At 60.0% G+C, this 22,590-nt stretch overlaps 2 long non-coding RNA genes across 2 annotated transcripts in view; one reads left to right on the forward strand and one right to left on the reverse strand.

Annotated features, from left to right (window-relative positions):
- The window catches only part of LOC140396067 (uncharacterized), a 53,641-nt gene extending 53,164 nt beyond the window's left edge, over positions 1-477 (reverse strand). The window contains exon 1 of the long non-coding RNA XR_011936439.1: positions 285-477. This is a non-coding gene — a long non-coding RNA (uncharacterized lncRNA). The remainder of the gene's footprint in view (positions 1-284) is intronic.
- A 9-nt stretch (positions 478-486) lies between these two features.
- On the forward strand, positions 487-21,676 carry LOC140396066 (uncharacterized). Its single transcript, XR_011936438.1, has 2 exons — positions 487-713; positions 20,167-21,676. It is a non-coding gene; the product is annotated as an uncharacterized lncRNA (long non-coding RNA).
- The last annotated feature ends 914 nt before the right edge of the window (positions 21,677-22,590 follow it).

Below are 22,590 nucleotides of genomic sequence, written 5' to 3' on the forward strand. Positions count from 1 at the left end.
GCTGTATATAGGAGACAGGCAGGCGGGGGGTTAATGAAGAAGGTAATCTGTAACCAGAGAGAGAGGGAGCGAGGGCGAGAGATCAGTGAGAGAGCCTGGGCACATGGAGAGGCAGTGACAAATGAGCAAGGACGCGTAGCCACAACACCAGGCCCCCTACTGACATTTCCATTAAATATTAGCTCAGGGTATTGCAGCCTCACTGCCCCTGGGGTGACAGGACAACGCTGTCCTTACTGAATATAGATGCAAAAATAACAAGGGCTGAGAAGGGAGAGACATACCTCTTAAACGCACGACCACAGCAGGCTGCAGGAGCTGTACACCTCCCTGTCTCCAGTCCTGTCAGCTGCCCACTCCAACCTGCCGCAGTGCAGACTGCTGGGAATAATCAAAGAGATTTAATCCTCTCCACCAGTGTCAGCTCCGGGTCACACGTAACGACACCACGTCTCAGTCTGAAATGTAGGCTCAGATACCGCCACAAAGCCAGGATCACAAATATCCCGGCTGGAGTCACTGCAACTGGAGCGCGGGGCTGGAGGAGGGTCAGTGCTGAGGGAGCGCCGCACTGTCGGAGGGTCAGTACTGAGGGAGCGCCGCACTGTCGGAGGGTCAGTGCTGAGGGAGCGCCGCACTGTCGGAGGATCAGTGCTGAGGGAGCGCCGCACTGTCGGAGGATCAGGACTGAGGGAGCGCCGCACTGTCGGAGGGTCAGTACTGAGGGAATACCGCACTGTCAGAGGGTCAGTACTGAGGGAATGCCGCACTGTCAGAGGGTCAGAACTGAGGGAAAGCCGCACTGTCGGAGGGTCAGTACTGAGGGAGGGCCGCACTGTCGGAGGGTCAGTGCTGAGGGAGTGCCGCACTGTCGGAGGGTCAGTGCTGAGGGAGCACCGCACTGTCGGAGGGTCAGTGCTGAGGGAGCGGCGCACTGTCGGAGGATCAGTGCTGAGGGAGCGCCGCACTGTCGGAGGATCAGTGCTGAGGGAATGCCGCACTGTCGGAGGGTCAGTACTGAGGGAGCGCCGCACTGTCAGAGGGTCAGTTCTGAGGGAGTGCCGCACTGTCGGAGGGTAAGTGCAGAGGGAGTACCGCACAGTCAGAGGGTCAGTACTGAGGGAGCGCTGCACTGTCGGAGGGTCAGTACTGAGGGAGCGCTGCGCTGCCGGAGGGTCAGTGCTGAGGGAGTGCCGCACTGTCAGAGGGTCAGTTCTGAGGGAGTGCCGCACTGTCGGAGGGTCAGTGCTGAGGGAGCACCGCACTGTCAGTGGGTCAGTACTGAGGGAATGCCGCACTGTCGTAGGGTCAGTACTGAGGGAGCGCTGCACTGTCGGAGGGTCAGTACTGAGAGAGCGCCGCACTGTCGCAGGGTCAGGGCTGAGGGAGCGCTGCACTGTCGGAGGGTCAGTACTGAGGGAGCGCCGCACTGTTGGAGGGTCAGTGCTGAGCAAGAGTCGCACTGTCGGAGGGTCAGTGCTGAGGGAGCGCCGCACTGTCGGAGGGTCAGTACTGAGGGAGCGCCACACTGTCGGAGGGTCAGTACTGAGGGAGCGCCGCACTGTCGGAGGGTCAGTGCAGAGGGAGTACCGCACAGTCAGAGGGTCAGTACTGAGGGAGCGCTGCACTGTCAGAGGGTTAGTGCTGAGGGAGCTCCGCACTGTTGGAGGGTCAGTACTGAGGGTGCGCTGCACTGTCGGAGGGTCAGTACTGAGGGAGCGCCGCACTGTCAGAGGGTCAGTACTGAGGGAGTGCCGCACTGTCGGAGGGTCAGTGCTGAGGGAGCGCCGCACTGTCAGAGGGTCAGTACTGAGGGAGCGCCGCACTGTCGGAGGGTCAGTGCTGAGGGAGCGCCGCACTGTCGGAGGGTTAGTGCTGAGGGAGTGCCGCACTGTCGGAGGGTCAGTACTGAGGGAGTGCCGCACTGTCGGAGGATCAGTGCTGAGGGAGCGCCGCACTGTCGGAGGGTCAGGACTGAGGGAGCGCCGCACTGTCGGAGGGTCAGTACTGAGGGAATACCGCACTGTCAGAGGGTCAGTACTGAGGGAATGCCGCACTGTCAGAGGATCAGAACTGAGGGAATGCCGCACTGTCGGAGGGTCAGTACTGAGGGAGGGCCGCACTGTCGGAGGGTCAGTGCTGAGGGAGCACCGCACTGTCGGAGGGTCAGTGCTGAGGGAGCGGCGCACTGTCGGAGGATCAGTGCTGAGGGAATGCCGCACTGTCGGAGGGTCAGTACTGAGGGAGCGCCGCACTGTCAGAGGGTCAGTTCTGAGGGAGTGCCGCACTGTCGGAGGGTAAGTGCAGAGGGAGTACCGCACAGTCAGAGGGTCAGTACTGAGGGAGCGCTGCACTGTCGGAGGGTCAGTACTGAGGGAGCGCTGCGCTGCCGGAGGGTCAGTGCTGAGGGAGTGCCGCACTGTCAGAGGGTCAGTTCTGAGGGAGTGCCGCACTGTCGGAGGGTCAGTGCTGAGGGAGCACCGCACTGTCAGTGGGTCAGTACTGAGGGAATGCCGCACTGTCGTAGGGTCAGTACTGAGGGAGCGCTGCACTGTCGGAGGGTCAGTACTGAGAGAGCGCCGCACTGTCGCAGGGTCAGGGCTGAGGGAGCGCTGCACTGTCGGAGGGTCAGTACTGAGGGAGCGCCGCACTGTTGGAGGGTCAGTGCTGAGCAAGAGTCGCACTGTCGGAGGGTCAGTGCTGAGGGAGCGCCGCACTGTCGGAGGGTCAGTACTGAGGGAGCGCCACACTGTCGGAGGGTCAGTACTGAGGGAGCGCCGCACTGTCGGAGGGTCAGTGCAGAGGGAGTACCGCACAGTCAGAGGGTCAGTACTGAGGGAGCGCTGCACTGTCAGAGGGTTAGTGCTGAGGGAGCTCCGCACTGTTGGAGGGTCAGTACTGAGGGTGCGCTGCACTGTCGGAGGGTCAGTACTGAGGGAGCGCCGCACTGTCAGAGGGTCAGTACTGAGGGAGTGCCGCACTGTCGGAGGGTCAGTGCTGAGGGAGCGCCGCACTGTCAGAGGGTCAGTACTGAGGGAGCGCCGCACTGTCGGAGGGTCAGTGCTGAGGGAGCGCCGCACTGTCGGAGGGTTAGTGCTGAGGGAGTGCCGCACTGTCGGAGGGTCAGTACTGAGGGAGTGCCGCACTGTCGGAGGATCAGTGCTGAGGGAGCGCCGCACTGTCGGAGGGTCAGGACTGAGGGAGCGCCGCACTGTCGGAGGGTCAGTACTGAGGGAATACCGCACTGTCAGAGGGTCAGTACTGAGGGAATGCCGCACTGTCAGAGGATCAGAACTGAGGGAATGCCGCACTGTCGGACGGTCAGTACTGAGGGAGGGCCGCACTGTCGGAGGGTCAGTGCTGAGGGAGCACCGCACTGTCGGAGGGTCAGTGCTGAGGGAGCGGCGCACTGTCGGAGGATCAGTGCTGAGGGAGCGCCGCACTGTCGGAGGGTCAGCACTGAGGGAATGCCGCACTGTCAGAGGGTCAGTTCTGAGGGAGTGCCGCACTGTCGGAGGGTCAGTACTGAGGGAGTGCCGCACAGTCAGAGGGTCAGTACTGAGGGAGCGCTGCACTGTCGGAGGGTCAGTACTGAGAGAGCGCCGCACTGTCGCAGGGTCAGGGCTGAGGGAGCGCTGCACTGTCGGAGGGTCAGTACTGAGGGAGCGCCGCACTGTTGGAGGGTCAGTGCTGAGCAAGAGTCGCACTGTCGGAGGGTCAGTGCTGAGGGAGCGCCGCACTGTCGGAGGGTCAGTACTGAGGGAGCGCCACACTGTCGGAGGGTCAGTACTGAGGGAGCGCCGCACTGTCGGAGGGTCAGTGCAGAGGGAGTACCGCACAGTCAGAGGGTCAGTACTGAGGGAGCGCTGCACTGTCAGAGGGTTAGTGCTGAGGGAGCTCCGCACTGTTGGAGGGTCAGTACTGAGGGTGCGCTGCACTGTCGGAGGGTCAGTACTGAGGGAGCGCCGCACTGTCAGAGGGTCAGTACTGAGGGAGTGCCGCACTGTCGGAGGGTCAGTGCTGAGGGAGCGCCGCACTGTCAGAGGGTCAGTACTGAGGGAGCGCCGCACTGTCGGAGGGTCAGTGCTGAGGGAGCGCCGCACTGTCGGAGGGTTAGTGCTGAGGGAGTGCCGCACTGTCGGAGGGTCAGTACTGAGGGAGTGCCGCACTGTCGGAGGATCAGTGCTGAGGGAGCGCCGCACTGTCGGAGGGTCTGGACTGAGGGAGCGCCGCACTGTCGGAGGGTCAGTACTGAGGGAATACCGCACTGTCAGAGGGTCAGTACTGAGGGAATGCCGCACTGTCAGAGGATCAGAACTGAGGGAATGCCGCACTGTCGGAGGGTCAGTACTGAGGGAGGGCCGCACTGTCGGAGGGTCAGTGCTGAGGGAGCACCGCACTGTCGGAGGGTCAGTGCTGAGGGAGCGGCGCACTGTCGGAGGATCAGTGCTGAGGGAGCGCCGCACTGTCGGAGGGTCAGCACTGAGGGAATGCCGCACTGTCAGAGGATCAGTTCTGAGGGAGTGCCGCACTGTCGGAGGGTCAGTACTGAGAGGGTGCCGCACAGTCAGAGGGTCAGTACTGAGGGAGCGCTGCACTGTCGGAGGGTCAGTGCTGAGGGAGCGCCGCACTGTCAGTGGGTCAGTACTGAGGGAATGCCGCACTGTCGGAGGGTCAGTACTGAGGGAGCGCTGCACTGTCGGAGGGTCAGTACTGAGAGAGCGCCGCACTGTCGGAGGGTCAGGGCTGAGGGAGCGCTGCACTGTCGGAGGGTCTGTACTGAGGGAGCGCCGCACTGTTGGAGGGTCAGTGCTGAGCAAGAGTCGCACTGTCGGAGGGTCAGTGCTGAGGGAGCGCCGCACTGTCGGAGGGTCAGTACTGAGGGAGCGCCACATTGTCGGAAGGTCAGTACTGAGGGAGCGCTGCACTGTCGGAGGGTCAGTGCAGAGGGAGTACCGCACAGTCAGAGGGTCAGTACTGAGGGAGCGCTGCACTGTCAGAGGGTTAGTGCTGAGTGAGCGCCGCACTGTCAGAGGGTCAGTACTGAGGGAGCGCCGCACTGTCAGAGGGTCAGTACTGAGGGAGTGCCGCACTGTCGGAGGGTCAGTGCTGAGGGAGCGCCGCACTGTCAGATGGTCAGTACTGAGGGAGCGCCGCACTGTCGGAGGGTCAGTGCTGAGGGAGCGCCACACTGTCGGAGGGTTAGTGCTGAGGGAGCGCCGCACTGTCGGAGGGTCAGTACTGAGGGAGTGCCGCACTGTCGGACGGTCAGTACTGAGGGAGCGCCGCACTGTCGGAAGGTCAGTGCTGTGGGAGTGCCGCACTGTCGGAGGGTCAGTACTGAGGGAGCGCTGCACTGTCGGAGGGTCAGTGCTGAGGGAGTGCCGCACTGTCGGAGGATCAGTGCTGAGGGAGGGCCGCACTGTCGGAGGGTCAGTACTGAGGGAGTGCCGCACTGTCGGACGGTCAGTACTGAGGGAGTGCCGCACTGTCGGAGAGTCAGTACTGAGGGAACACCGCACTGTCAGAGGGTCAGTACTGAGGGAATGCCGCACTGTCGGAGGGTCAGTACTGAGGGAATGCCGCACTGTCGGAGGGTCAGTACTGAGGGAGCGCTGCACTGTCGGAGGGTCAGTACTGAGGGAGCGCCGTATTGTCAGAGGATCCGTACTGAGGGAGCGCCGCACTGTCGGAGGGTCAGTTCTGAGGGAGTGCCGCACTGTCGGACGGTCAGTACTGAGGGAGCGCCGCACTGTCGGAGGGTCAGTACTGAGGGAGCGCCGCACTGCCAGAGGGTCAGTACCGAGGGAACACCGCACTGTCAGAGGGTCAGTACTGAGGGAATGCCGCACTGTCGGAGGGTCAGTACTGAGGGAGCGCCGCACTGTCAGAGGGTCAGTACTGAGGGAATGCCGCACTGTTTGAGGGTCAGTACTGAGGGAGCGCCGCACTGTCAGAGGGTCAGTACTGAGGGAGCGCTGCACTGTCGGAGGGTTAGTGCTGAGGGAGCACTGCACTGTCGGAGGGTCAGTACCGAGAGAGCGCTGCACTATCGGAGGGTCAGGACTGAGGGAGCGCCGCACTGTCGGAGGGTCAGTACTGAGCGAGCGCCGCACTGTCAGAGGGTCAGTACTGAGGGAGCACCGCACTGTCAGAGGGTCAGTACTGAGGGAGCGCCGCACTGTCAGAGGGTCAGTACAGAGGGAGAGCGGCACTGTCAGAGGGTCAGTACTGAGGGAATGCCGCACTGTCGGAGGGTCAGTACTGAGGGAGCGCCGCACTGTCAGAGGGTCAGTACTGAGGGAGAGCGGCACTGTCAGAGGGTCAGTACTGAGGGAGCTCCGCACTGTCGGAGGGTCAGTACCGAGGGAGCGCTGCACTATCGGAGGGTCTGTACTGAGGGAGCGCCGCACTGTCGGAGGGTCAGTGCTGAGCAAGAGCCGCACTGTCGGAGGGTCAGTGCTGAGGGAGAGCCGTACTGTCAGAGGGTCAGTGCTGAGGGAGTGCCGCACTGTTGGAGGGTCAGTACTGAGGGAGTGCCGCACTGTCAGAGGGTCAGTACTGAGGGAGTGCAGCACTGTCGGAGGGTCAGTACTGAGGGAGCGCCGCACTGTTGGAGGGTCAGTGCTGAGGGAAAGCCGCACGGTCGGAGGGTCAGTACTGAGGGAGGGCCGCACTGTCGGAGGGTCAGTGCTGAGGGAGTGCCGCACTGTCGGAGGGTCAGTGCTGAGGGAGCACCGCACTGTCGGAGGGTCAGTGCTGAGGGAGCGGCGCACTGTCGGAGGATCAGTGCTGAGGGAGCGCCGCACTGTCGGAGGATCAGTGCTGAGGGAATGCCGCACTGTCGGAGGGTCAGTACTGAGGGAGCGCCGCACTGTCAGAGGGTCAGTTCTGAGGGAGTGCCGCACTGTCGGAGGGTAAGTGCAGAGGGAGTACCGCACAGTCAGAGGGTCAGTACTGAGGGAGCGCTGCACTGTCGGAGGGTCAGTACTGAGGGAGCGCTGCGCTGCCGGAGGGTCAGTGCTGAGGGAGTGCCGCACTGTCAGAGGGTCAGTTCTGAGGGAGTGCCGCACTGTCGGAGGGTCAGTGCTGAGGGAGCACCGCACTGTCAGTGGGTCAGTACTGAGGGAATGCCGCACTGTCGTAGGGTCAGTACTGAGGGAGCGCTGCACTGTCGGAGGGTCAGTACTGAGAGAGCGCCGCACTGTCGCAGGGTCAGGGCTGAGGGAGCGCTGCACTGTCGGAGGGTCAGTACTGAGGGAGCGCCGCACTGTTGGAGGGTCAGTGCTGAGCAAGAGTCGCACTGTCGGAGGGTCAGTGCTGAGGGAGCGCCGCACTGTCGGAGGGTCAGTACTGAGGGAGCGCCACACTGTCGGAGGGTCAGTACTGAGGGAGCGCCGCACTGTCGGAGGGTCAGTGCAGAGGGAGTACCGCACAGTCAGAGGGTCAGTACTGAGGGAGCGCTGCACTGTCAGAGGGTTAGTGCTGAGGGAGCTCCGCACTGTTGGAGGGTCAGTACTGAGGGTGCGCTGCACTGTCGGAGGGTCAGTACTGAGGGAGCGCCGCACTGTCAGAGGGTCAGTACTGAGGGAGTGCCGCACTGTCGGAGGGTCAGTGCTGAGGGAGCGCCGCACTGTCAGAGGGTCAGTACTGAGGGAGCGCCGCACTGTCGGAGGGTCAGTGCTGAGGGAGCGCCGCACTGTCGGAGGGTTAGTGCTGAGGGAGTGCCGCACTGTCGGAGGGTCAGTACTGAGGGAGTGCCGCACTGTCGGAGGATCAGTGCTGAGGGAGCGCCGCACTGTCGGAGGGTCAGGACTGAGGGAGCGCCGCACTGTCGGAGGGTCAGTACTGAGGGAATACCGCACTGTCAGAGGGTCAGTACTGAGGGAATGCCGCACTGTCAGAGGATCAGAACTGAGGGAATGCCGCACTGTCGGAGGGTCAGTACTGAGGGAGGGCCGCACTGTCGGAGGGTCAGTGCTGAGGGAGCACCGCACTGTCGGAGGGTCAGTGCTGAGGGAGCGGCGCACTGTCGGAGGATCAGTGCTGAGGGAGCGCCGCACTGTCGGAGGGTCAGCACTGAGGGAATGCCGCACTGTCGGAGGGTCAGTACTGAGGGAGCGCCGCACTGTCAGAGGGTCAATTCTAAGGGAGTGCCGCACTGTCGGAGGGTCAGTACTGAGGGAGTGCCGCACAGTCAGAGGGTCAGTACTGAGGGAGCGCTGCACTGTCGGAGGGTCAGTGCTGAGGGAGCGCCGCACTGTCAGTGGGTCAGTACTGAGGGAATGCCGCACTGTCGGAGGGTCAGTACTGAGGGAGCGCTGCACTGTCGGAGGGTCAGTACTGAGAGAGCGCCGCACTGTCGGAGGGTCAGGGCTGAGGGAGCGCTGCACTGTCGGAGGGTCTGTACTGAGGGAGCGCCGCACTGTTGGAGGGTCAGTGCTGAGCAAGAGTCGCACTGTCGGTGGGTCAGTGCTGAGGGAGCGCCGCACTGTCGGAGGGTCAGTACTGAGGGAGCGCCACATTGTCGGAGGGTCAGTACTGAGGGAGCGCTGCACTGTCGGAGGGTCAGTGCAGAGGGAGTACCGCACAGTCAGAGGGTCAGTACTGAGGGAGCGCTGCACTGTCAGAGGGTTAGTGCTGAGTGAGCACCGCACTGTCGGAGGGTCAGTACTGAGGGAGCGCCGCACTGTCAGAGGGTCAGTACTGAGGGAGTGCCGCACTGTCGGAGGGTCAGTGCTGAGGGAGCGCCGCACTGTCAGAGGGTCAGTACTGAGGGAGCGCCGCACTGTCGGAGGGTCAGTGCTGAGGGAGCGCCGCACTGTCGGAGGGTTAGTGCTGAGGGAGCGCCGCACTGTCGGAGGGTCAGTACTGAGGGAGTGCCGCACTGTCGGACGGTCAGTACTGAGGGAGCGCCGCACTGTCGGAAGGTCAGTGCTGTGGGAGTGCCGCACTGTCGGAGGGTCAGTACTGAGGGAGCGCTGCACTGTCGGAGGGTCAGTGCTGAGGGAGTGCCGCACTGTCGGAGGATCAGTGCTGAGGGAGCGCCGCACTGTCGGAGGGTCAGTACTGAGGGAGTGCCGCACTGTCGGACGGTCAGTACTGAGGGAGTGCCGCACTGTCGGAGAGTCAGTACTGAGGGAGCGCCGCACTGCCAGAGGGTCAGTACCGAGGGAACACCGCACTGTCAGAGGGTCAGTACTGAGGGAATGCCGCACTGTCGGAGGGTCAGTACTGAGGGAATGCCGCACTGTCGGAGGGTCAGTACTGAGGGAGCGCTGCACTGTCGGAGGGTCAGTACTGAGGGAGCGCCGTATTGTCAGAGGATCCGTACTGAGGGAGCGCCGCACTGTCGGAGGGTCAGTTCTGAGGGAGTGCCGCACTGTCGGACGGTCAGTACTGAGGGAGCGCCGCACTGTCGGAGGGTCAGTACTGAGGGAGCGCCGCACTGCCAGAGGGTCAGTACCGAGGGAACACCGCACTGTCGGAGGGTCAGTACTGAGGGAATGCCGCACTGTCGGAGGGTCAGTACTGAGGGAGCGCCGCACTGTCAGATGGTCAGTACTGAGGGAATGCCGCACTGTTTGAGGGTCAGTACTGAGGGAGCGCCGCACTGTCAGAGGGTCAGTACTGAGGGAGCGCTGCACTGTCGGAGGGTTAGTGCTGAGGGAGCACTGCACTGTCGGAGGGTCAGTACCGAGAGAGCGCTGCACTATCGGAGGGTCAGGACTGAGGGAGCGCCGCACTGTCGGAGGGTCAGTGCTGAGCAAGAGCCGCACTTTCGGAGGGTCAGTGCTGAGGGAGCGCCGCACTGTCAGAGGGTCAGTACAGAGGGAGAGCGGCACTGTCAGAGGGTCAGTACTGAGGGAATGCCGCACTGTCGGAGGGTCAGTACTGAGGGAGCGCCGCACTGTCAGAGGGTCAGTACAGAGGGAGAGCGGCACTGTCAGAGGGTCAGTACTGAGGGAATGCCGCACTGTCGGAGGGTCAGTACTGAGGGAGCGCCGCACTGTCAGAGGGTCAGTACTGAGGGAGCTCCGCACTGTCGGAGGGTCAGTACTGAGGGAGCTCCGCACTGTCAGAGGGTCAGTACTGAGGGAGCTCCGCACTGTCGGAGGGTCAGTACCGAGGGAGCGCTGCACTGTCGGAGGGTCTGTACTGAGGGAGCGCCGCACTGTCGGAGGGTCAGTACCGAGGGAGCGCTGCACTATCGGAGGGTCTGTACTGAGGGAGCGCCGCACTGTCGGAGGGTCAGTGCTGAGCAAGAGCCGCACTGTCGGAGGGTCAGTGCTGAGGGAGCTCCGCACTGTCGGAGGGTCAGTACCGAGGGAGCGCTGCACTATCGGAGGGTCTGTACTGAGGGAGCGCCGCACTGTCGGAGAGTCAGTGCTGAGCAAGAGCCGCACTGTCGGAGGGTCAGTGCTGAGCAAGAGCCGTACTGTCAGAGGGTCAGTGCTGAGGGAGTGCCGCACTGTTGGAGGGTCAGTACTGAGGGAGTGCCGCACTGTCAGAGGGTCAGTACTGAGGGAGTGCAGCACTGTCGGAGGATCAGTACTGAGGGAGCGCCGCACTGTTGGAGGGTCAGTGCTGAGGGAGCGCTGCACTGTCGGAGGGTCAGTACTGTGGGAGCGCTGCACTGTCGGAGGGTCAGTACTGAGAGAGCGCCGCACTGTCGGAGGGTCAGTACTGAGGGAGCGCCGCACTGTCGGAGGGTCAGTACTGAGGGAGCGCCGCACTGTCGGAGGGTCAATACTGAGGGAGCGCCGCACTGTTGGAGGGTCAGTACTGAGGGAGCGCTGCACTGTCGGAGGGTTAGTGCTGAGGGAGCACTGCACTGTCGGAGGGTCAGTACCGAGAGAGCGCTGCACTATCGGAGGGTCAGGACTGAGGGAGCGCCGCACTGTCGGAGGGTCAGTACTGAGGGAGCGCTGCACTGTCGGAGGGTCAGTACTGAGGGAGCAACGCACTGTCGGAGGGTCAGTTCTGAGGGAGTGCCGCACTGTCGGACGGTCAGTACTGAGGGAGCGCCGCACTGTCGGAGGGTCAGTACTGAGGGAGCGCCGCACTGCCAGAGGGCCAGTACCGAGGGAACACCGCACTGTCGGAGGGTCAGTACTGAGGGAGCGCCGCACTGTCAGAGGGTCAGTACTGAGGGAGCGCTGCACTGTCGGAGGGTCAGTACTGAGGGAGCGCTGCACTGTCGGAGGGTTAGTACTGAGAGGGCGCCGCACTGTCGCAGGGTCAGGGCTGAGCGAGCGCCGCAGTGTCGGAGGGTCAGTGCTGAGCAAGAGCCGCACTGTCGGAGGGTCAGTGCTGAGGGAGAGCCGTACTGTCAGAGGGTCAGTGCTGAGGGAGTGCCGCACTGTTGGAGGGTCAGTACTGAGGGAGTGCCGCACTGTCAGAGGGTCAGTACTGAGGGAGTGCAGCACTGTCGGAGGGTCAGTCCTGAGTGAGCGCCGCACTGTTGGAGGGTCAGTGCTGAGGGAGCGCTGCACTGTCGGAGGGTCAGTACTGTGTGAGCGCTGCACTGTCGGAGGGTCAGTACTGAGAGAGCGCCGCACTGTCGGAGGGTCAGTACTGAGGGAGCGCCGCACTGTCGGAGGGTCAGTACTGAGGGAGCGCCGCACTGTCGGAGGGTCAGTACTGAGGGAGCGCCGCACTGTCGGAGGGTCAGTACTGAGGGAGCGCTGCACTGTCGGAGGGTTAGTGCTGAGGGAGCACTGCACTGTCGGAGGGTCAGTACCGAGAGAGCGCTGCACTATCGGAGGGTCAGGACTGAGGGAGCGCCGCACTGTCGGAGGGTCAGTGCTGAGGGAGCGCCGCACTGTCGGAGGGTCAGAGCTGAGCAAGAGCCGCACTCTCGGAGGGTCAGTGCTGAGGGAGCGCCGCACTGTCAGAGGGTCAGTACTGAGGGAATGCCGCACTGTCGGAGGGTCAGTACTGAGGGAGCGCCGCACTGTCAGAGGGTCAGTACTGAGGGAGAGCGGCACTGTCAGAGGGTCAGTACTGAGGGAGCTCCGCACTGTCGGAGGGTCAGTACCGAGGGAGCGCTGCACTATCGGAGGGTCTGTACTGAGGGAGCGCCGCACTGTCGGAGGGTCAGTGCTGAGCAAGAGCCGCACTGTCGGAGGGTCAGTGCTGAGGGAGAGCCGTACTGTCAGAGGGTCAGTGCTGAGGGAGTGCCGCACTGTTGGAGGGTCAGTACTGAGGGAGTGCAGCACTGTCGGAGGGTCAGTACTGAGGGAGCGCTGCACTGTTGGAGGGTCAGTGCTGAGGGAGCGCTGCACTGTCAGAGGGTCAGTGCTGAGGGAGCGCCGCACTGTCGGAGGGTCAGTACTGAGGGAGTGCCGCACTGTCATGTGTCAGTACTGAGGGAGAGCTGCACTGTCAGAGGGTCAGTACTGAGGGAGCACCGCACTGTTGGAGGGTCAGTACTGAGGGAGAGCCGCACTGTCGGAGGGTCAGTGCTGAGCAAGAGTTGCACTGTCGGAGGGTCAGTGCTGAGGGAGCGCCGCACTGTCGGAGGGTCAGTACTGAGGGAGCGCCACACTGTCGGAGGGTCAGTACTGAGGGAGCGCCGCACTGTCGGAGGGTCAGTACTGAGGGAGCGCTGCACTGTCAGAGGGTCAGTGCAGAGGGAGTACCGCACAGTCAGAGGGTCAGTACTGAGGGAGCGCCGCACTGTCGGAGGGTCAGTACTGAGGGAGCGCTGCACTGTCAGAGGGTCAGTGCAGAGGGAGTACCGCACAGTCAGAGGGTTATTGCTGAGGGAGCGCTGCACTGTCGGAGTGTCAGTGCTGAGCAAGAGCCGCACTGTCAGAGGGTCAGTACTGAGGGAGCGCTGCACTGTCGGAGCGTCAGTACCGAGGGAGCGCTGCACTGTCGGAGGGTCAGTACTGAGAGGGCGCCGCACTGTCGCAGGGTCAGGGCTGAGGGAGCGCCGCACTGTCAGAGGGTCAGTGCTGAGGGAGTGCCGCACTGTTGGAGGGTCAGTACTGAGGGAGTGCCGCACTGTCAGAGGGTCAGTACTGAGGGAGTGCAGCACTGTCGGAGGGTCAGTACTGAGGGAGCGCCGCACTGTTGGAGGGTCAGTGCTGAGGGAGCGCTGCACTGTCGGAGGGTCAGTACTGTGTGAGCGCTGCACTGTCGGAGGGTCAGTACTGAGAGAGCGCCGCACTGTCGGAGGGTCAGTACTGAGGGAGCGCCGCACTGTCGGAGGGTCAGTACTGAGGGAGCGCCGCACTGTCGGAGAGTCAGTACTGAGGGAGCGCCGCACTGTCGGAGGGTCAGTACTGAGGGAGCGCTGCACTGTCGGAGGGTTAGTGCTGAGGGAGCACTGCACTGTCGGAGGGTCAGTACCGAGAGAGCGCTGCACTATCGGAGGGTCAGGACTGAGGGAGCGCCGCACTGTCGGAGGGTCAGTGCTGAGGGAGCGCCGCACTGTCGGAGGGTCAGAGCTGAGCAAGAGCCGCCCTCTCGGAGGGTCAGTGCTGAGGGAGCGCCGCACTGTCAGAGGGTCAGTACTGAGGGAATGCCGCACTGTCGGAGGGTCAGTACTGAGGGAGCGCCGCACTGTCAGAGGGTCAGTACTGAGGGAGAGCGGCACTGTCAGAGGGTCAGTACTGAGGGAGCTCCGCACTGTCGGAGGGTCAGTACCGAGGGAGCGCTGCACTATCGGAGGGTCTGTACTGAGGGAGCGCCGCACTGTCGGAGGGTCAGTGCTGAGCAAGAGCCGCACTGTCGGAGGGTCAGTGCTGAGGGAGAGCCGTACTGTCAGAGGGTCAGTGCTGAGGGAGCGTCGCACTGTTGGAGGGTCTGTACTGAGGGAGTGCTGCACTGTTGGAGGGTCAGTGCTGAGGGAGCGCTGCACTGTCAGAGGGTCAGTGCTGAGGGAGCGCCGCACTGTCATGGGTCAGTACTGAGGGAGTGCCGCACTGTTGGAGGGTCAGTACTGAGGGAGCACTGCACTGTTGGAGGGTCAGTACTGAGGGAGAGCCGCACTGTCGGAGGGTCAGTACTGAGGGAGAGCTGCACTGTCAGAGGGTCAGTACTGAGGGAGCACTGCACTGTTGGAGGGTCAGTACTGAGGGAGAGCCGCACTGTCGGAGGGTCAGTGCTGAGCAAGAGTTGCACTGTCGGAGGGTCAGTGCTGAGGGAGCGCCGCACTGTCGGAGGGTCAGTACTGAGGGAGCGCCACACTGTCGGAGGGTCAGTACTGAGGGAGCGCCGCACTGTCGGAGGGTCAGTACTGAGGGAGCGCTGCACTGTCAGAGGGTCAGTGCAGAGGGAGTACCGCACAGTCAGAGGGTCAGTACTGAGGGAGCGCTGCACTGTCAGAGGGTAAGTGCTGAGGGAGCGCTGCACTGTCGGAGTGTCAGTGCTGAGCAAGAGCCGCACTGTCAGAGGGTCAGTACTGAGGGAGCGCCACACTGTCGGAGGGTCAGTACTGAGGGAGCGCCGCACTGTCGGAGGGTCAGTACTGAGGGAGCGCTGCACTGTCAGAGGGTCAGTGCAGAGGGAGTACCGCACAGTCAGAGGGTCAGTACTGAGGGAGCGCCGCACTGTCGGAGGGTCAGTGCTGAGGGAGCGCTGCACTGTCAGAGGGTCAGTGATGAAGGAGCGCTGCACTGTCGGAGGGTCAGTGCTGAGGGAGAGCGGCACTGTTGAAGGGTCAGTACCGAGAGAGGGCTGCACTGACAGAGAGTCAGTGCTGAGGGAGCGCCGCACTGTCGGAGGGTCAGTACTGAGGGAGCGCCGCACTGTCAGAGGGTCAGTGCTGAGGGAGCGCTGCACTGTCAGAGGGTCAGTGCTGAAGGAGCGCTGCACTGTCGGAGGGTCAGTACTGAGGGAGCGCTGCACTATCGGAGGGTCAGTGCTCAGGGAGCGCTGCACTGTCGGAGGGTCAGTGCTGAGGGAGCGCTGCACTGTCGGAGGGTCAGTGCTCAGGTAGCGCTGCACTGTCAGAGGGTCAGTACTGAGGAGCGCCGCACTGTCAGAGGGTCAGTGCTGAGGGAGCGCCGCACTGTCGGAGGGTCAGTACTGAGGGAGCGCTGCACTGTCGGAGGGTTAGTGCTGAGGGAGCACTGCACTGTCGGAGGGTCAGTACCGAGAGAGCGCTGCACTATCGGAGGGTCAGGACTGAGGGAGCGCCGCACTGTCGGAGGGTCAGTGCTGAGGGAGCGCCGCACTGTCGGAGGGTCAGAGCTGAGCAAGAGCCGCCCTCTCGGAGGGTCAGTGCTGAGGGAGCGCCGCACTGTCAGAGGGTCAGTACTGAGGGAATGCCGCACTGTCGGAGGGTCAGTACTGAGGGAGCGCCGCACTGTCAGAGGGTCAGTACTGAGGGAGAGCGGCACTGTCAGAGGGTCAGTACTGAGGGAGCTCCGCACTGTCGGAGGGTCAGTACCGAGGGAGCGCTGCACTATCGGAGGGTCTGTACTGAGGGAGCGCCGCACTGTCGGAGGGTCAGTGCTGAGCAAGAGCCGCACTGTCGGAGGGTCAGTGCTGAGGGAGAGCCGTACTGTCAGAGGGTCAGTGCTGAGGGAGCGTCGCACTGTTGGAGGGTCTGTACTGAGGGAGTGCAGCACTGTCGGAGGGTCAGTACTGAGGGAGCGCTGCACTGTTGGAGGGTCAGTGCTGAGGGAGCGCTGCACTGTCAGAGGGTCAGTGCTGAGGGAGCGCCGCACTGTCATGGGTCAGTACTGAGGGAGAGCTGCACTGTCAGAGGGTCAGTACTGAGGGAGCACTGCACTGTTGGAGGGTCAGTACTGAGGGAGAGCCGCACTGTCGGAGGGTCAGTGCTGAGCAAGAGTTGCACTGTCGGAGGGTCAGTGCTGAGGGAGCGCCGCACTGTCGGAGGGTCAGTACTGAGGGAGCGCCACACTGTCGGAGGGTCAGTACTGAGGGAGCGCCGCACTGTCGGAGGGTCAGTACTGAGGGAGCGCTGCACTGTCAGAGGGTCAGTGCAGAGGGAGTACCGCACAGTCAGAGGGTCAGTACTGAGGGAGCGCTGCACTGTCAGAGGGTTAGTGCTGAGGGAGCGCTGCACTGTCGGAGTGTCAGTGCTGAGCAAGAGCCGCACTGTCAGAGGGTCAGTACTGAGGGAGCGCCACACTGTCGGAGGGTCAGTACTGAGGGAGCGCCGCACTGTCGGAGGGTCAGTACTGAGGGAGCGCTGCACTGTCAGAGGGTCAGTGCAGAGGGAGTACCGCACAGTCAGAGGGTCAGTACTGAGGGAGCGCCGCACTGTCGGAGGGTCAGTGCTGAGGGAGCGCTGCACTGTCAGAGGGTCAGTGATGAAGGAGCGCTGCACTGTCGGAGGGTCAGTGCTGAGGGAGAGCGGCACTGTTGAAGGGTCAGTACCGAGAGAGGGCTGCACTGACAGAGAGTCAGTGCTGAGGGAGCGCCGCACTGTCGGAGGGTCAGTACTGAGGGAGCGCCGCACTGTCAGAGGGTCAGTGCTGAGGGAGCGCTGCACTGTCAGAGGGTCAGTGCTGAAGGAGCGCTGCACTGTCGGAGGGTCAGTACTGAGGGAGCGCTGCACTATCGGAGGGTCAGTGCTCAGGGAGCGCTGCACTGTCGGAGGGTCAGTGCTGAGGGAGCGCTGCACTGTCGGAGGGTCAGTGCTCAGGTAGCGCTGCACTGTCAGAGGGTCAGTACTGAGGAGCGCCGCACTGTCAGAGGGTCAGTGCTGAGGGAGCGCCGCACTGTCGGAGGGTCAGTACTGAGGGAGCGCTGCACTATCGGAGGGTCAGTGCTCAGGGAGCACTGCACTGTCGGAGGCTCAGTGCTGAGGGAGCGCTGCACTGTCGGAGGGTCAGTGCTCAGGTAGCGCTGCACTGTCAGAGGGTCAGTACTGAGGAGCGCCGCACTGTCAGAGGGTCAGTACTGAGGGAACATAAATTAGCGTAAGCCGTACCCGTGTTTACATCACCACTCTATCACCCCCTGTTCCAAATTCAGTAGAGAACCTAGTTGGAGAGAATGGCAATGAAGGTAATGGAACGCCTTATGAACCCCCAGGAATTTGAGATCGCAGCGACCCGTAGAGTAGGACAGTGTCCCGTTTGGGAAGATGAGAGCAGGAAATATCTCAAAGGGAAAGGATGGCCCCTTTGGAGTGAATTCTGCAATAATGAGGAAACAGGACCATGGAGAATAGGACATACTTGGTTGGAGAACCTGTCAGAGATACACAAGAAGAGCTTAGGGAAAGCTCGCAAGCCGATGGCAATCGTGTCCTGTTTGGCACAATTGCGAGGCACAGAGGAGGTCGTTAGGACACTCCGTAGAGAGATAGAGGAGAGAGAGACAGAAACAGTGAGGTAGACGTGAGTGAGGTAGAGAAGGAGAATCGAGATTTAAAAGAGCAGTTAGCAGCAAGGGACAGAGAGGTGGATGATGCCAAGTGGGCACATCAGTCTTGTCTCGTGCATTCGAACAGTTTTCAGACACAATACGATAAGGCCGACCAGGACACGCAACGTGCGGTCTTGGTAAGACAGAGACGGAACAGCAAGTTGAGAAATTGCAGAAACAATGCAATGATTTAAAAGCAGCCCTACGAGCTGCACTCCACACTTCCACGACGGAACAAAGGCAGAGCTCCGTAGATCACGCAAAGTGCCGGAAGTAAATTGCAGAATTGCAATCTCTGCTTTCCGTTCAAAATGGATTCCAGAGTACATTCGGACCCCAATTAGATCCGGAAAACGGCCCCGATTGGCAGGAATTGAACGAGACTGCCCATAGATACGTACATGGGACATGTACGCAGGAAAACCCCCAGAAAAGGAAAGCGCCCCAACCCCCAATCGAACAGGCAGAATACGCCCCCATGAACCCTGTGACCACACACCGCAGGGCCGCAGGAGAAGGAGAAGCAGATTTCCTTTACACAACCCCGTTAACCGTGACCCAATTACGGGACGCATGTAGAAAAATTACACCGTCCCTTCCCACTTCAGACCCCCACCAATTTTTCGCTAGAGTTAAACAGCAGGCGACCATGTACGGCCTGGACGAAAAGGAACAAGTGAAGCTCACAGTTTTAAGCCTCGATCCTTCAGTCGTAGCAGCCCTTCCCGACCCACAGAATGTAGGGGGAGGCACACTCCAAGAGATGCACACAGCGATCCCAGATGCGATCGGCTATAACAGAGGAGACCCCGTAGAAGGCCTAAATAAGTGTAGGCAAAAGAAGACAGAGCACCCCACAGCGTTTGCTGGACGTTTGTGGATTCACTTTACCGCAGTTTTTGGAGAGTTAGCCCGCGCCCATTTGTCCCCAGATAATATGGCCAAATGGACCCGAATTCTAGTCTCCCACGCCACAGACGCAGGACGAAAAGCTTGCACAAATTATGACCCCTCAGATGAGGCCCACAATGAAAAATGGGTTTTGAAGAGATTGTCCTGCGCTTGGGAGCAATCAATTGCAGGCAAAACTGCATTTATAACACCCGATGAAGAGCAGGTAGAAATGAACCCAGTTAAGGCACACCAGAACCCCGCATGGGTAAATGAGGGCGGGAACAGCCCACCCCAGCCCAAAGCTCAGGAATGCTACAATTGTGGACAGTTAGGACATTACGCACGAGAATGTCAAGCCCCCCTGAAACAGCAACGGAATCAGCCCACCAATGCCCCCCGAACCAGCAACGACACCAACAGCCCCGACCCCCTGTCGTGTTGGGTGTTCTGGTTCACAGACAAGCCAACAATGCTGGAAGTGGTGTAACGCTATTTTATTAACTGTTCAACGATGCTAACATACTGTAAACGTGGGTATGAGCAATACCAGCTTAACTGTGGACCCTTTCCTATCACTAGCTATGGTGAGGCACTCAGCTCATGGTGAATGTCTGTGTTGCAGGCTGTGAGCTCTGTGCTCTGAGCTGGCTGCTACTCGAATGAGCAGGAACTCTCCTGCCCCCTGTCTTTATAGTGCGTGTGCTCTCACTGGTGATTGGCTGCGGTGTTATGTATGCTGGTTGGTCCTACTGCATGTCCATCTGTGTATATATGTGATTGCACCATAATATACTGATATATATTATGACACCCCCCACCCAGGGAACCATACCCAAGGGAGCAATGCACCAGAGAGCCTGCTCCACCTTACGTGCCCCAGGGGTCATGTTACAACTGTGGGCAGTCAGGACACTTCGCCCGAGACTGCAGGAGACCCCCACCAACTAGACTAGCCCCCAGATATGAAAGAGAACACCACCCACAGCAGCTACAAGGTCCCAGCTGCCCCATGCAAACTGTGAGCGCTTACCCACCACTTCTCATGGCAGGGACACCTCAGCAAGGCCACTTCATTTTTGTTTCACTCCTCCTTCCTCTCTTCTTCGGTCACGCTGCACTCCCTCCATATGCTAGTTACACCCAGTCCAAATGTGATTTACGATGTCCTTTCTGATGGAACCTGCAGCATGTTTGCTGTATGTTTGTTTGTTAATGTTAAGTGTTGTTCGTTAACTCGAAAGTTTCCACGGCCCCACGCCACCACTCCTTTAACGCCCCTGGCTGTTAATGGAACAAGTTTGTCCCCAGGCAATAGTTCAGAGGAACTAATTTGTCATCAGAAACCAGTTTAAAGGTACAAGTTTGTCCCCAGACAACAGTTCAGAGGAACTAGTTTGTCGACAGACACGACTTATAGTTACTCTCCTGATTCGAGAGGAAGCCCCCACGACGACCACATTTTTACCCATTCTTGCCGGTTGCTCAGGCAGTGGAGAAACGGCACTGGTCCCCGCCCTGCCTGAGGACCCCCCCCCTCTGGTCAGCTACGCTCGGGTAGAGCACATACGGCATTGATCACCGTCCTACCCGGGGATTCCACCCATTTCTTACCCGCCGCAGCCCATACACACCCCATTTTGGCTCAGCACGTTCGAAATTCTTTTGTTTGGTTTTAGGTTGCTTCCCTATGCTATTTACATCCTCAAACACTGGGATGGTAAATCACGCAGGCTGCGAGACGGCTCACAGTACGGCAGTATTTTCTCAGATGTCTAGTCCAAATATTTGTTTTTTTTTAAAAATGAGGGAGTCACAGATGGTGACCAATTATAAAGGGAAATTGGCAATAAAGGACAGACAGACAGACATACGAGATCTTCAGCAAGATAATAACAGAAATTATGCTTGTGTCCACAGAACTCCAGAAACCCAGGAACCCCAGAGGAAGACAAAGAAGACCAACAAAGATGAAGACAGCCTTCGTGTTCACATGGATCTTAGCGGGATCCCTTCAGTTGCGCGCGGACGCTACCCCCCTGACCCCTACCCCACAAACCGTAAACGATTCTCACCCCTGTAATACACGGAACCCCGAGATAACTAGCCAGTGACAGCTAGCAATACCCCGACCTGGTGTGATATGTTTATCACCTGGTACTCACTCTCACATGTAGTCGAAGCACTCTTAGTGCTGGTGATACTTTGCAGTGTCGTGCAAACGTTTAGAGTCAGGAAATGGCAAAAGAGAGCATATCGCTCTCGCACCCCGGTCTACAGGTTTAGGTCCCCCATTTTCGGATTTCACCAGACCCCCGAACCCATTGGGACGGATTAAAGAGCATCCATTTTCTTTATGTATTCTATGGAATAAAGAGATGTCAAGCTCTGTGTCTGACTGCCAGGCCAGAGAAATTTGTGTGCTGCTATTTTGTACAGTTTAAGATGTATAGATTATTTTTGGATTGTTTGAGTAAGGATAGTTTATTGAGAATAGTTAGCGGTTCCAATTTTTTTTTTTTGTAATGCATGCATTAATGTCATAGCGCCCCGTAGAGTTTTTATGATAATGAATGTATTTAAAATGGTTTAGGTAAAATTGTGTTGCATAGGATAGGACAGTGTAGAGCCTAAGTACGGGTGCCCCGTTTGGTCAGAAGATGAAGACAACGTAGTAATGTGGTCCTTCACGCTTCGCGTTGAGGATCACAAGGAGGGAGTGTAACCATCTGGGACGGCCACATCCCGATTACAAAATGGACACTTGCAAAGAATGCAGGGAAAATTGGACAATACTAAGAAACAAGCAGGTGTAAGGTCTGTCTGTTGATTAGAACCTTAAGCTCTCAGACAGGACAGACACTGCCAAGCAATCTACATCCTAATGAGCCATCTCCGGGGACAAAGGGGAAACATTTAGATACACAATGTTAAGGCAACACCCCGGCGCCAGAAGAGACTAAAACAAAGAAGACCAACGGTCACTTAGGACACGCCCAGCGATCAGGGAACCACCCCTCTATTGGAGGAAAATCGATACCGATGATTGGGAAAGACCCAATTAGTTGAGGCCAAGTTCAAGGCCCGCCCAAAAGCGCGCGAAGCCCTTTTCAGTATAAAAGGTATCCCCCAAGGGAGAATCTTCCTCCTTTGGCTTTGGCTCTCACCGAAGAGAGAGACCTGCCTAGCAGCTACACCAGACCATGTAAGTTCCAAGCCAATGCACGCTACGAGATAGACGCTCCTAGTTGCTACCCTGTAAACAGCTCAACCCAGCAGCCTCAGAACCGAGTAACGGCCATTGTTCCACTGACTGAGTGGGCGCCCAAAGCTAAGTATAGGCTTTAGTAATAGTGGTAGTTTAGTTTGTAGAGTTTATGCATGAGTAGATTTGACTGTGTGTAAATAAATGAGCATTGCTTTTGAACTTACTAACTGGTGTATCGAGTCTGTGATCAGTATTCGGTTCTGAACCTTGTGGCGGTGTCGAAAGATACCTGGCGACTCTTGAGCAAACGTAATTAAACAGAGCCAAATTAAAAGTCAAACAGCCAATTAGCAACAGCAGCTCAAGCTGCAAAATTTACTCTGGCTCCCTGCCAGCCCCCTGCAGGGCATTGAATTTGGTCAACTTTTTAATTGGAATTTTGGGAGTAAAGCTCCACCGTGTTTACGCTGGCGTGGGGACATAGTCTCATTTTGGGAGAATGGGCTGGTTTCTCCCAAAATTACGCTAAGTGTTGACGCCGCCGTGAAAACTGCGGAGTTTCACCACGGCGTCATCAGGTCCATAGATGGAGCGATTCAACCGCTCTCAAAGGCTAGTCTGGGCACATCGTGAAACGCCCAACGGACCCGCGATTCGCCGGTTCCATGATCGACGCGACGCCGCGCCTGCACTTAATAACACCCCCCCCCCCCGCCCCCACACCCCCACACCCCAACACCCCCCTCACCCCAACACCCCCCACACCCCTCACGCCCCAACACACCCACATCCCAACACCCCCCACACCCCAACACCCCCCACACCCCAACACCCCCCACACCCCAACACCCCCCACACCCCCACACCCCAACACCCCCCTCACCCCAACACCCCCCCACACCCCCCACGCTCCAACACACCCACACCCCAACACCCCCCACACCCCCACACCCCAACACCCCCCCACACCCCACACCCCAACACCCCCCTCACCCCCCACAACCCAACACACCCCACACCCCAACACCCCCCCACACCCCACACCCCAACACCCGCCTCACCCCACCCCCCAACACCCCCCTCACCCCACACCCCCACACCCCCCTCACCCCCCACCCCCTTCACCCCCCACAACC

The sequence above is a fragment of the Scyliorhinus torazame genome, chromosome 19 (assembly GCF_047496885.1).
Source record: "Scyliorhinus torazame isolate Kashiwa2021f chromosome 19, sScyTor2.1, whole genome shotgun sequence".
NCBI classification, from domain to species: Eukaryota; Metazoa; Chordata; class Chondrichthyes; order Carcharhiniformes; family Scyliorhinidae; genus Scyliorhinus; species Scyliorhinus torazame.